This window comes from Miscanthus floridulus, chromosome 1 (genome assembly GCF_019320115.1).
Source record: "Miscanthus floridulus cultivar M001 chromosome 1, ASM1932011v1, whole genome shotgun sequence".
In the NCBI taxonomy this organism is placed as follows: domain Eukaryota; kingdom Viridiplantae; phylum Streptophyta; class Magnoliopsida; order Poales; family Poaceae; genus Miscanthus; species Miscanthus floridulus.
The window spans coordinates 184975709-184990755 of record NC_089580.1 but is presented as its reverse complement, the minus strand read 5'-3'; the positions used below and the strand labels follow the sequence as shown (position 1 = coordinate 184990755).

The 15047-nt window shown below is 38.4% G+C and overlaps 2 pseudogenes; both read left to right on the top strand.

Annotated features, from left to right (window-relative positions):
• The first annotated feature begins 7061 nt into the window (after nucleotides 1-7061).
• LOC136468120 (uncharacterized) lies at nucleotides 7062-8319 on the top strand (annotated as a pseudogene).
• An 829-nt stretch (nucleotides 8320-9148) lies between these two features.
• LOC136468112 (uncharacterized) lies at nucleotides 9149-11463 on the top strand (annotated as a pseudogene).
• Nucleotides 11464-15047: the final 3584 nt, after the last annotated feature.

Sequence of the window (15047 nt, the reverse complement as noted above, 5' to 3'; positions counted from 1 at the left end):
GCCTGGGGTCTTGGAGGGCGATCCGGGGGCAACGTGCGGAGGTTGGTGCCAGCTCCACAGTGCCGGAACTGTCCCGCGCGCGCACCGGGCCGGGCCGCACGGCCGAAACGCCCATCCGTCCGCGCGCCCGCGTCGCCTACCCTTTTCACCTGAGATGAGATGAGCCATGCGGCGAGCGGCCGGGGGCGGCGCGACTGCCGGTGACGGTTGATTTCGTTTGGGTACACACACTGCTTGGGGCGTTGCTGCCTACGGTACTCTCTGGCGTAAGTACGTGCCCGAGCGACGTACCACCAATCGGACCAGGCGATTTTGGTGGCCGGTTTCTTCTTGTTGGGCGTGCGTCCGAGCACGACAACGGGACAGACTGGAGTGACGTGATTCCGTTCGGTGATGTGCGCTCTAGCTGGCGTGTTTAGTGTGATCGTGATCTGGTACGCGCAGCAGTATCTGCGCCGCTCGAAGAAGAGCGGAAGCCGTAGGTACGACGACGACGACGACACTGTGAAAAACGGAACTATATATTGACTTGGACGAGCTATGGGCACTATGTGATGCTCCCGTGGACTCCTGAAAGCTGAAAGTGAGGTGACGTGCATCAACTCCAGGTGACATCGCCATGTGAGGGTAAATTTTGTTGCTTGTTGAGCATAACACGGTTTCTTTGGTCATGGCTTATCAGCTAACGAATAGTATTTTTTTCTCGTAACAAATCAACTAATAATACTTTCAGTCATAGCCTGTCAGCCAAGCGAACAAGACATTTAATTCTATGAACCGCGCTGCTGGAGTCTGGAGAAGGAGAACGCACCACACAGTGCACTTCGAGTCTCTTCGATAGAAGCACACAAGCAAGCACGGGAGCCAGCTCAGCTCGCTGTGCTGGAGAACGCTCGTGGACGGGGGGAGAGAGAAGACGACAAGAAGAAAACGCCTGGCAAAATCAGCAGGGGAACAGAGAATGGACCCTCTCGGCCGGCCCAACCCAACCTGGTGCAGTGCTTAGGACCTGGCCAGGTTTAGCGTCTTAATTTCGCATAGGAGAAAAGCCGTGCCCCGTTCAGAGTCTATTGTTGCTTCAGCCTCTTTTTTCACAGGTGGATCCGATCCAAGTTGAGGGTAGAGTATCTAGGCCATGTTTAGATTGCAAAAAATTTCAAACCGATGAATAATAGCACTTTCGTCTTATTTGGTAAATATTGTTCAATCGTGAACCAACTAAGCTCAAAAGATTCATCTCGTGATTTCAAACTAAACTGTGCAATTAGTTATTTTTTTTACCTATATTTAATGCTCCATACAAGCGGCTAAAAATTGATGTGATGGAGAGAGGATGAAAAAACTTGGAATTTGGAGGTGATCTAAATAAGGCCCCCGCAAATGCTTTTCTGATGTATGTCAAAAGGAGGAAAAGTAACCACTGTAGCACGTACGAAACTTGTGCTACATCTGTTATCCATGATCCAGGGCTATGACTTTTCTAAGGAGTCTCACTTTTACCAAAGTTCTTGTTTATTTACTCCTCTCTTAGCAGTTAGCACCAATCCATTAATAGGTACTACTACTATGGTCATTTAAAATAAGGAATCTTGTTATTAGGAGTACATTCTTCGGCAAGTACTAACTCATTTTTCTCTCCTTTGGATTTTCATTGGCACCAATAAAAATACCATTATTGGCCGTCCAACAATTGTTGAGTGCCCGCTGACTTTGTATTTAGCCATGCAACTCTCTAAAGTCAGAAGTTTTATACCACAAAATTACCGATACAGAACAAATTTGACCATCTAGTTTCATAGATGGTTTTATATATTTTTTTGAAAATAATAGAGATTGGTTTAGTTTCCAAAAAAAAATCATAACTAATTCATCTTCAGAAAATATGAAACCAGTAGCAAAACATTTCTAAAAGTATAGCCATCGGTTCATGCTCTATTTTAAGTTATTGGTGTTTTATTTACTCCTATTCTAGTGATTTATTACTCATAGTCGTTCTCTTTACTTATTTAAATCACCACTTTGCACTATATTATACCAAATAGAGACCTAGAGAATCCATAACAGACTACAAGTAAACAAAACATTTAGAAGACGACACCAATCTCACAGGTGCCATGCTCCACAACATGTAGAACATATTTAGCTATTGCAACTAGTATGGTATACTAGTACGCTACTAAATCCGTTCCAAATTATAGTTCGTTTGACTTTTTTTATCCCAAGTTTGACAACACGTCTTATTTAAAAATTTACGCTAAATATCACTTTTTTTTTGTTATGGCTTGCTTTATTAACAAAAGTTCTTCAAGAATAACTTAAATTTGACTATGTTTGCATAAATTTTTTGAATAAGACGAGCAGTCAAATTTGGGATAAAAAAGTCAAACGAATTATAATTTAGAACGGAGGGAGTATTATACAGGTGCCTGTTTTTTTAACAATCCGACGACGTTGCTAGCCTAATCAACTCAACAACAAAAAGTGGCAGACAGTACATGAACCTATCGCCTGAGATCTCAGGTGACTGATTTTTAGCACATATGTTTAAAAAATACCTTAATAAAACAGAAAAAAGCTATATTTTGCGTGTGTGATTCTTTGCTTTGGCTCACACGAATTTTGTGGCCATCGGATCTGGCTCTGGCGCGATCTCTGCCCTTCTTCATCCCCCCCCCCCCCCCCCCCTCGGTCGGCCGTTTGCGTTTTGCTCTCTGCATAGTCTGGCCCACTTGTTAGCTCATTTTTTGGGAAACGCGTGTATTTACTGTTTTGAACTTTTCATTTCCTTTCCCCCTGCCCTTTCATCTCGCCCACATCACTAGCGGTGGCGGAGGCGAACCTGAGGCGGAGCGGCCTCTCCGTCGGCGATTCGCCGTCATTGGTGACTTCTTCCTCCATTTCTCGATCAGATGTCGTAGATCCTTTGGCTCTCGAGTTGATTTGGTCTGTGTTTTCTTCTTTTTATCCCTTGGTGCAGTAGGTGGCTGAGTTTTGGGCGCTGGCGGAGGCATACCTGAGTTAGAACGGTCTTTCCGTCTTCGATTCGCCGTTATTGGTGAGTTCTTCCTCCATTTCTCTATCAGAAGTTGTAGATCTTGTGAATCTTGTCTTTTGATTTGCTTTGTGTTTTCTTCTCTTATCCCTTTGGCGCAGCAGGGCGGCAGTGTGTGGTCGCTTCGTGGAACTTCAATTTGCTGTCATTGGTGAGTTTCTCCCCTCATGTTTGTTTCAATTTGGCTCAAGCGAAGCGGAGTTCGAGGTCGAGTTGGAGTCCTAGGTTGAGTTGTACTCGGAGTCGTAGGCTGAAGCTGAGCCGGTCTTTGCAGTTGGTGTTGTTACCCTGATCTGAAGGACTTGTTGGATTTACGGTGAGTTGGACTTGTAATCTTTTCTCCTGCATTGATTTAGTTTTGTCGGTGTTTCGAGTTACCACCGACGAGTAAATTTCTAGTATTGCCCGTCTGGCTCGGATGGTGTGCTTAGAGAACACGAGGTTTATACTAGTTTGGGTAGAAAGTCCCTACGTCCAGTTCATCGCTGCTGCTCATGTTACTAGCACTGAAAGTTTATAGTAGGGGTACAAACAGGCGAGAGAGAAAAATGATCCCAAGTGTCTGGTGGAAGGAGTGAACGGGTGCTGAGAGCTCGATCACTACTCAGCCATGTGTTCGTGTGGTGTTCTTGTGTGTTTCTAGATCTGGATCGATCGGCCCCCCCTCATGGGGCGCACTGCTTTCCCTTTTATAGGCCAAGGGAAAGCGTGGGTTAAAACGGAGGAAAAGGAGAAGAACGAGAGAGAGAAAGGCTTCTAGGAACAATGGGTCCTTCTTCTCATTCATGCGGGTCCCACTGACACTATAGATGTCAACAGGGACAGTTCCACGTCGCGGCCCTGTCCGTCACTGGCGCCATGCGTAGGCGTCTTCTACCGGTCATGGCGTTCCATCTCGTCCCGACGGACATCGTGATGAACTGACGCGCCTGTCATCGTTCGTACAAGGGTTAGGTAGAACAACACTGGCATGCCCGACACTGTTCTTGATGTGAACCCGCAGGTATGACCCGTTATGGCCACACGTTATATCGAGGCGTGCCAGTCTCTTCTCTGGTGTCAGAGTTTTGACCCAGGCCCATACGCTTGGACCTGGAGTGGTTGGCGGCTGTATGGGTCTCCGTCAAGCGAGATGGAGCACAAACCCAAGGGTCGGGCGAGACGGAGCCCGCGGCCTCAGGGTCAGGCGAGGCGGAGCCCGCAGCCTCAGGGATGGGCGAGGCGGAGCCCATAGCCTCGAGGTCGGGTGAGGCAGAGCCCGCCCCTAGAGGTTGGGTGAGGCGGAGCCCGCGCACCTAGGGCCGGTCGAGACGGAGCACAAACCCAAGGGTCGGGCGAGGCAGAGCCCGCGGCCTCAGGGTCAGATGAGATGGAGCCCCCAACCTAGAGGTCGGGCGAGGCGGATCCCGCCCCCAAAGGTTGAGCGAGGTGGAATTCACGCACCTGGGAGTCGGTTGGAGATGTAATCGCGCTCTTGACTGCTCGAATGAATCAATATTGATGACCATTAGCTTCTCCTCTTCGGATACCATAGTATTGGTCCCCGACAAGTTTGTCTTTGTTGAGTTGTACATTGTGTTGATAATTAGCAGTTCTAGATCCAGCTTGCCAGTTTTTTTTCTTCATCATACGTAGTTTGTTTTGGTTAGGGTTTCGTTATGTTTGTTATTTATAAAACTGATTGAATTGGATTGTTTGTCTGTCAGAATTGAGTCATGGTTGTTCTTAGTAGTAATTGGATGTATGCTATGGATTCTGAATTTGTATTGTAATTTTACTCCTTCTTGTGTTTTGTTGCTCTTTTATTACTCTAATGTGGGCTTTTTATGAGCTTTATAATCAGTTTTATTACTCATTTTATTCCGTTTGATGATCTTTTAGTTTAGTTTGTTATTCAATGGTTTGTACGGGGTCTAATAATGCCTTATAATTAGATTGCTGGTGCTTTGTTTTTTGTTCATTTGATGCAATAACTTGTAGCTTTTCAAGTGAAGAAGAAAACTGATTATTAGAGGTTCTATTTGTCTGCATTCATACTATAGCTGCAACAACTAATGGTGCTTGAGTTCTTTTCTTTTTTTAGAGTTTTTTATGTAACTATTCTAATTTTAAGTTTACATGGCATTTCAAGTTTACATTCCATTTCAATTTTATTTAGAAAACTGATTATATTTGTTTGCTTGCGGTTAGGTGGTTTAGTTGATTTTTATAGTTAGTCTATTTTGGTTTTAGAATGGATCGTTTAATTCTGTGGTTACTGTATACTTTGATTTCACTTATTGTTGTTCATTATATGTAATTGATATGCAATTTTGTTGTAACTACTTCTAAGTCTAATAGGTCTCTTGTCAATTTTTATGTTTGGTAATGTCTTTTATTTGTTTTGACTTTTAGTTAAATTTTTTATTTTTTGTTCATTCTTGCATGTGGTCAGTCCATTTTGTCGTTGCTTTATTATGTCTGTAATTAGATCTGTAGTCTACATTTGTTCATATATAGTCTTTTTAGTTTTATTTGTGGATGTGTTTCTGATTGTTCATCAGAATTTGACTATATTTTTTAGACAAATCCTTTTGAATTAGACACTCATATAAAATGTACGCAAATACATACTATATTGGGAATGCTACCAATTAATACTTGTATTTCTTTTTTCATGAGTTTTTTGAACTCATGATTTTTTTCATTAGATTGAGTTGTTTTTGTTTTGTTTCCGGCAATCCCTAGAACCTCGACCGGTCGAGTTGAGATGGAAAAATTGCGTTATACACGACATAGGAGAGGCCCATATGTGGACAACTGCATGTGGTTGCATCAATTCTGCTCCCCACCTCCACCCCGTCCCGATCCCCACCCACCCCCCATGAAGCAAATCCTGTTTTCACAGAGGTGTTGCTGACCAAGGATGACGTTTGTTTCATCCGCCTCTAGACGTTAGCTGACTGAAGCCAGGAGGACAACGCATCTAGCTCAGAGGATGCCACCCTAACGCTTCGTGCAATACCTTGCTCGCATGTCTTTCATCAGTATTGCATTTTTGAGTTGATCAGTCGCAATACCTCTTGTCCTCTTTGTTGTCGCGAGCTTCGTAGCCCAAATGATGGTGATGATGTGGATGAGTAGGATTAGTTTTGAATATAATTTTTATTTTTTAATAAATACTAGCCATGGTTGCGTTGTAATCATATATGTTGAACGCTAAAATATAAGTATGGCTTTGATATGTATATTGAAGATGTTTGATTTTTAGTTAAGTTCTTCTGTCTCTCTCTTTTTCTTTGTGTATGTGTTTCTGCATCTGTGTCTATGCCATGTTTCATTTTTAGTTTTGTTTTCAGTTTTTAAAATTGTTTCTGTGTGTGTGTCTATGTCTCTCTCTGTATGTTCTATTTTTGTATTTTTGTTTGTCTTAGTCTCAGTTTATTTTTGTTTCAGTTTCTATATTTCATAGCTTTGTTATCAGCAAAATACTATGCTTGGTCTGATCATCTATAAGTTCAGATATTGTCTTTGATTATGGTAACATTGTATTTTATTTTGATCAAGCTAAAAGAATGAAGCTAGTTTATATCTTAGCGTCCTAAAAATCCTATCAGTAAGAGGTTTAGAGCACCAGTAGTAAAGTTCAGCAGTATGCCTTTGAGTGTGTGCTCTATTTTTTTTGCTCATACTAAAGTCCACATGATATAATTTGTCTTGTTTTTTATTTCTAGGATTTAAGTTTTAGGCGTCAGATGCAACTTTTTTGTCAATGTCTGTTTTTTAGGATTATTTAGGTTTAGTTGCTCAAGTAATTTTTGTTGTAGTCATTGTCAGATTTGTTTGTATTACCTTTTAGGTGATAGTTGTAGTAAGTGTCAGCTTTGTTTGTTTTCTCCAGTCTCTCATGAACTTTTGTTAGTGGTTGGACCTGTTTTGAGTTCCGATCTATCAATGTTGTTTTTAAGATTGATTATTTTTTCAAAAAAATCAATTCTTATTGTGTTCTTATATTATGAGTTCATCTTAGATGGCTAGGAAAAGGAAGGCTACCTTTGTGGACCTTACAAGTAGCGATTATTCTGATGATGATGATGATGATGAGTTGTCTTTGCCTCTTGATTCTTCCGATCTAGATGAAAATGATGACTCCAATTATTATGATCTTGTTGATTCAGATGTGAGTTTTTTTTGTCCTCTAAATTGGTTGTATTTGTTCTATTTCATTGATATTTGTTTTTCTATGATTCATTTTCTCTTGGTCAACAATCTTTCAATGAAGCTTTGTACAAGGAGTATATGAAAGAAGTAAGGCTTTGTGTTTTTATTGTTTGTGTTTGTCATATTACCCTCCTGCTCCTCTTATCCCAACTGTTATCCTATTTTGTTTTTTTATTTTGTTGTTCAGTGTTCTAGGCTAAAGTCTTTGAAGAAGAAGCTGTTGATGTCTTTGAGTCAGAATGTATGTATTGTTCTTGACTTTCTTTTTCTATTTGACCTTTTCCTATCATCTTTTTTATTTTTGATTTTATTACTATGTTTACTAGTTTAGGTCAAAAAGAAGAAGTCTGATGGTAGACCTGACGTTGGTTTCTCAAGATTTTCTATCACAATGTTCTCTAATGTGATAAATTCTTTTTTTGAAGACCGTAAAGATGTGATTCAAAAGTATGGATTTGGTCCTCTTCTCTTGTTTGATAACTGTTCTATGCCTAAAAATTTTGTTCATCGGGTTGCTCGCCTTGTGAACTATAACTCTAGTGATATAGTTGTTGATGGCAAGGTTATTTCTCTCATTAAGGAGGCTGTTCACTTGGTTGACCTTCCATTTGGTGGATCTCCTTTTCTTGCTGATTATACTGCTAGCAGGCTTTGTTTGCTGTCAATATTTGGGAAGGATAATGTTCCTCCAATCAGTTTCTTTTCTGAGGCTCTTGTTTCTAAGAAAGAAATGTCTGATGATGATATGTTTGTTTGCTTCATTGTCGTTGCAATGAGTACTTTCCTTTGTCCCAATTCTTCTGTGGTTCCTTGTCATAAATTTTTTGGCATCTTTGAAGACCTTGATAAGATTCGATCTTATGACTAGTGTGGATATATCCTATCTTGGTTGCTTGAGTATATCAAGTTATTTAATCAGTTGAAGAGTTGCAAATCTACTCAGCAAACTACTCTTGGTGGTTGTCTGTACTTCCTTGCTGTAAGTTTTTCCTTTGTTCTTACTTTTTTATTTATGTTCATGTATGTTTTATTTTTTATTTATATTGTTGTTAGGTTCTATATCTTGATCATGTCGATTTTGGATCTCATCAAGTCGCTTCCACTATTCCTCGAATATCTGTATGGAAAAAAGATATGATTAAGTAGTATGCAAGTCTTGGCAAGAGACAAGAAAGTTGTTTTGGGTACCATCCTATTATGGATTATTCAAGGACCTGCTATGCTAAGCTAATTTTTTTCTTATCCTTTTTGTATTTTTTGTTTTTGCATAATTTTCTCATTTTTAAGTAGTTTGTTGCTTGCCTGTTTCTTTTTTTACTAAGCTAGGATATGTTTGTATGATTGCTTATGTCTATTGCGAATTGCATCTTTATTAATTTCTTGTTTGATTTATTTTAGTCAGATTCTTTTCTCTTAGAAATTATAGAATGTGATTTTTAGTTTCTATGATTATTATACTAGGTTTACACTTTACTTGTACTAAAGTTAAGGTGATTATTATGGTGTAACTCCTAGTTTTGATTAGTATAAATTAAGATTGTATCCCTGTTTTATATATGTTTTTGTACCTTTACATGTTCTTTTAGATATGCATCCTTTCAAACTTTATGTATTGAATGTTTTATATTTTTTCTATTATTTTTCCTTTAGGATATGAGCTTGCTTCCTCAAGTCCTCCACTAGACTATTGATAATGAATTTTTTAGCAAGCTTGATTCTTATGCTCGTTGCAAGCTCCCTATAGAATTGAAGGATGCTATTCGCAAGCTTATTGAGAAGCATTGCTTGAATTGTGGTGTTTCTATCAACTTTGATGTTAATTTGATTACTGCTTTGTCTGATGAAATGAGATTGACCTTTATCAAACTTTGGAAGCATGTGTATTATGTTAGTGAGATGTCTCAGGTTTTAGTTTTGGAAGTTATCAGGCTATTTTCTGATTCTATTGAAAAAGATGAGCACTTTGGTTCCCCTGTTGGTGGGTTTGATGCTTCTCCTATTATTCCTGAAGCTGATCTTAGGGGCTCTAGTGTTAATTCTCATGGTTGGTTATTTTTTTTGTTTTGTATTTTTCATTGTTATTTTTTTATTACTTGTAGGTTCTCCTTTCACAGGAAAGTATGATCCAAATCTTGAAGTTCTTCATCCTTCTCAATATAAACTTCACCAAAACTTGAATGATGTATGTGTTTGTAGCTAATATCTTTTTTCTATTTGTTTTTTACTCATGTAATTTACTTTTTTATTTTCTTCTCATCTTTTTTTTGCAGCCTTCTAATGGTAATGTTGTTGATGGTGTGTCTAAGCTGAAGAAGAATTGTTAGTTTGTTTTGTTCTCTGTTCATTTTCTTTCCTGTTTCAAGAAATTTTTATTTTCTAATACCTTATATACATTTTTTCTTTTTATAGGTTATACTGACGTTGGTCCTAGCTCTCCTAAGCTTGTGTCCAGTTCTAGGAATCCTCTTGGTGATATTTCTAATTCAAAGTCTTTGAGCAAAGGTTGTCTGAAGAAATTAGTTTCTATTGGGCTTCCTAATTCTACAGATCTTGAAAACAAGTATGCCCCTGATTCTATATCCCCTTCTCCTATGCCTGGGTATTCAAGATATTTTTCTTAGAAGGTTTTTTTCTTTTTAGATGTTTCATTTGTTTTTGTTCTTTGCTTATTTACTTTTTATACTCATTTTTTATAATGATTTTTTTTATGTTTTCAAAGTGCTGGTTTAGTGAAGAAGTGTGGCCTGCCAAATTCTAGTGTAAGTTTTTTATTTGATTTTGTATTTTTTAAATGATGTTTTTGTATTTGTAATTTTCTATGATTTCTTTTCCTTTTTAGGCTCAATTGGTTATGCAAACCCTAGATTTTAGTCAGTGCTCTCCTTCCCCTCATCAAGCAGAACATCATTTGAATCCTCGTAGTTCTGGTGGTTCTTTGCCTTCTGCATCAAAGGCTCCAATTAATGTATTGTTGTTTCAAATTGTTGTTATTTTTCTAGATTCTTGGCTTTCTAGTCAGTGCTGTTGTAGTTATCTATTCATTCTTCTTTTTTCTTATACTAGTTTCTCCAGAAGTTTTAGATGTTGGTGCCAAATCTTTCCCCACATCTATTGGAGAAATGACTAAGAAGACTAATGACATATACAATTCCAAATTAGATTTGGATGGGTACAGTAGGAGTAGTCCTAGTCAACATTTGAGCCATTCAACTCATGAGTCTGCCTAGTTATGCTCCTTTAAGCCATTCATTTGTACAGAAGTCTCAAGTTGTATCTACAAGTGGAAAGGTTCCTTTACATGGTCCTAACAGGTTTATGAATCATGGCCCTCTGTTTCGTGATGATTATGAGACATTCAAGTCTAAGTTCTTTGAAGTCAGTAAGTTTGAAGTAGAAAACTACAAGATTCTTTGTAAGTTGGCTTCTTCTGAGTTTCAGAGGTTAGTTCTATTTCCATTGATTGTATTTTGCTTATTTCGATGTGTTCTATAGCTTTTTTTTAATTTGTTTTGCATTGTGCAGTGAAGATGTAGTGTCTTTGTCTGGTGTTCGCTGTACTTTTTGGTCTCTTGATTAATCTTTGAAACCTGAAGGTTTTGTCAATACTTTTGTTGTATCTTGTTTCTGCTATAGCTTGTTTTCGAAGCCAAATGGTCATCCAAATTTCTCAAAAAGGCATTATTTCTTCTCAAACATTGGCGTAAGTTTTTCTTCTATCTTTTTTAAATAAAATTTGATGATGTTTTTAATTTGTTTAACTAATGCTCTTTATTTTGCATTATTATTAAGATAATATGTTATTGGATTATGATGAAGCTGACTAGTAGTTCTGACCAGCAGTTGTTGCAGCGATCTTTTAGAAGGTCTGCTAAGGCTAGACCAGTGCATCAATCTAATGTGGTATTATCATTTTTTTGTTTTTGTTTTGCTTCTATTTATATTTCTTTATGTGTATTTAATTCTATTCATATGTTTTTAGCTTTTCTTCCCTATATTGCATGAGAAACATTGGTTTGTTTGTGGTTGACATTAATGACCGTCATTTTGTATTTCTTGATTCATTGTATAGCCACAATTCTGAGTATCATCAAGATATTGAAGGAAGGCTTGTATGTACTTTCTTTTTTTTCTCCATCAGTTTGATTGTTTGTTATTTTTTTAAAATTTTTGTTCCTGTGTCAATGTAGATAAACTCTTTTCAGTATCTTTAGAATAAATTTGTTCAAGTTGACATGGATTTCAATTTTTATGGAGTTGAATACCCTATTGTTCCTGAGCAGCCTTTTCATAATTCATAAGTATCTGTTATGTTGATTTTTTAATTTCAGTGCATATTATGTAGAGTTTATATTCTAATTTTTTGACGGTTATGGTTGGTTGTTTTGTTGTCACGGCTATGTTTCATTTCTATAAGCATAGATTTTTTTTGCTTCTTCATTTTAATTGTTCTTTATTTTGTGTAGTTCTGATTCTAGAATTTATGCTACGATGTTCCTTGAGCACTGGATGTCTCCTAGGGTCCTCTTAGGCAATATGTTTAGTCATGAAGATATTCCATCCATCAAAGTTAAGATTGCAAATGAGCTATTTTTTCATCACAAGAACACTGGCATGAAACATCATGTGTATGATTTCAAACTTCAGGTTTGTTTTGAAATTTTCATTTTTTAATCTTGTTGTTTCTATGTTGATATTCTAATTCACATCCCCTCCTCTATTGATAGGAGTAGAGTCTTCTGGTGCTTTAGTATAAGATTCAAGGAGTTTGCAATCTGAATGATTCCTTTTTCAATTTCTTTGTCTTTTTTGGGCAGTTGCATCTGCCTTAGGAAATCTCGATATGGACTGAGTTCAATACGATGTTTTTGTCCATGTCTAAACTGCTGCATATGCTTACATGATAATAGAGGTTACATGATAATAGCTCTTTTGAAATATAAATATGTCCTATTCTATGTCCTCATTTGTGCTGATAATCACTTTTTTATCTTGGTCTTCTGCCTTCATCTGCATTGCCTTCTCTTGCCTTCTTCTGCTTCTTCTTGCTCTTTGTAGTTGGGCCTACATATAAAAAAAATTGGTAATAAGTTTGCTTAATTTTTTATGATTCGCTTATTTGTTTTAGAAAAGAATCTTAGTTGTGATCTCACTTGAGTTTGCTGCCTTCTTCTTCTTTTTAGCTTCTGTTGCAGCTACCTTTTCTCTTATTTCTTCTGCTATTATTTTTAGTCTTTTTGGTTTCTTTGATCATCCCTTTCGCTTTATCCTTTCTAGATCTAGTAGTTGTAGACTTTCTTCAATAATCGTTGATGATGTTGCTTGTACGCCATCATTGTGGTGTTCTTCATCATTTATAGAATCATCATCTTCTTCTTGTAGTGCTTTTGCAATTATGTCCATCTCTTTATCAATCCTATCAAATTCTTTATCTAGGTAACTCATCATTTCTTCACTCTTTGATCCTTTAGATGTAAGCACTGCTGCTTTCCTACACAAGACATTGAATCTTAGCAGTTCATTGGTTGTAGGTGTGTCTTCTGCTTGTCTCGTCATGATTTTGGATTCCTTCTTCCTCCATCTATCAATAAAGTACTTTTTAGGTATCTCATCTATTTCTTGTTCAACTATGACTTTTAGTATGTGGCTTCATAGTATTCCGTCCTTGCTAAATTTTGCACAAATGCAAGTGAATTCCTCTTTCCCTTTGGTAAGATCTGTTAGGACTACATATTTTCTATTTGTTTGTACCTGCTGAACTCTATTTAATTTGTGCCATACTTCGAAACATTTCCCATCTTCTATCTCTTTGTATTTTAGCCTCTCTATCATTTTGAGCTGGTACTGAAACTTTAGGAATATGTTCCTATTGTAACGTTCAACTGCTTGTAACTCTATCTTGTATCCAGTCTGGAGTTCTTTAGGTCTCTTTTGTTTGCTCTGATTATCTTCAGTACTCTCCATTATCCTGATTCTATCAATTATTCTTTGGTATTTTTTCATGAAGCTCATTTGCTATATGTAGGTCCAACGTTGTCCTTGATCGTAGCATTTGTCTGCTCACTTCTTCTAGTGGTTTGAAGAAATAGATAGAAATTTTCTTTGAAATATACTGGTATGAACCTGTTCCTGGTTTCCCACATTTTCTTGAAGTACTTATTCCCTTCTAGCTTGTAATCTACAATCATTTTCTGCCATTGATGTTTGAATTCTTCTTCTGTCAATGAGTTGCTCACTATGTTTTCAAATGTCTCTGGTAAGCCTTTGTTTACTACAAAGCACTTCCCATTTTTGTTCTAGCATTTAGATTTTATATGAAAGAAACAATTCCTATGAATTATTTGTGGCATTATTGCTTCTATGGCTCCTCTCATAGCTTGGTCTTGGTCTATAACTATGGTCTTTGGATGTTTTCCTCCCATAGATTCTAGGAATGCCTTGAATAGCCATTTGAATGTGTTTGTAGTTTCATCAGAGATGAATGCACATCCAAATATAAGAGTATGTGAAAGGTCCTTGTGTGGTTTTGGTAATTGAGAGACAACCTAGGTGGACTAATTGTGTTTATGTGAGATACACGGGTGATTAGTGCACAGATACATGTGTGTGAGCAACATATGCCATGAAGGTAAAAATGGCTTGGAAATGTTGCAAAGCTTACATATGTGATGATGAAGGAGCTCATTGCAAATGAGACATGACATTGAGTCATGTGATCAAGGTGGAGAAGATCAAGACATGACTTGGCTTGATGGACCAGTTGCAAGCGTGAAGGGCAAGTCGGAGGCTTTGGAGTGATGGACCGCGTGGCGGTGAAGCTTGAGTAAGACTTGGCGTCGATGGACGAATGCAATGGTGAAGAGCAAGTGAAGTCAAGATCGATGAACTAATATGATCACGTGATGATATGAAGTGGATCATATCATTGTTGATCATGTTGGTGCATGTGTTGCATCGACATTGGAGGAGATAGAATAGAATGCGCAAGGTAAAGATATAACCTAGGGCATTTTATTTTACCGGTCATAGGTGTGTAGAGAAGTTGATGACCGGGTTTAGGATAGATGGCCATACTATCAAGAGGGGTAAACTTATTTGCATATCGGTCATCTAGTGCCACTCGAGTGATCTAACTTTGCATCATCGCTAGGTTTGAGTGGCGTGGCAAGTTGAGTGGCTAATCCTTTAGAAAATGTTTCTAAAAATGCTAACACACATACATATGGTGGTGTACACTTGGTGATGTTGGCACATTTGTAAAGGAGAAGAGGTTGGTGAAGAAAAGGAGTTAGTTGCACTGGTCACAGAGTGACCGGACGCATCCGGTGTGTCTACCGGACATGTCTAGTATTCTATCTAGACTTTGGGTTGTCAGACGAAAGTGACCGGACGCATCCGGTATGTTGACCGAACGTGTTCAATATTTGGACCCAAGGTAAGCGACTAAGTGTAAATGACCGGACACATCCTGTCGCCATATGAATTAGCGAGTGTCGGTGTTTAGCGTAACAGTTGATCGGACGCTGGGAGCGTCTAATCCGAAGTGACCGGACGCGTCTAGTCATCCTAGAGCGGCTCTAGGAGCTCTATGGACTTGACCAGACAATGCGTGTCCTACATTCAGTTTGGAGTGAGCGAACACGTCTGGTCAGCCCTAGGAGCTTACTAGACTCGACCCGATGCCACGGCTCAGCGTCCGGTCATTTCGAATAGTGCATCTGATGCGACATGTTAGAGAGAGCTATTAGCGGCAACGGCTAGTTTGAATGGGACACGTGGCAGTTTAGCTACGACCGGA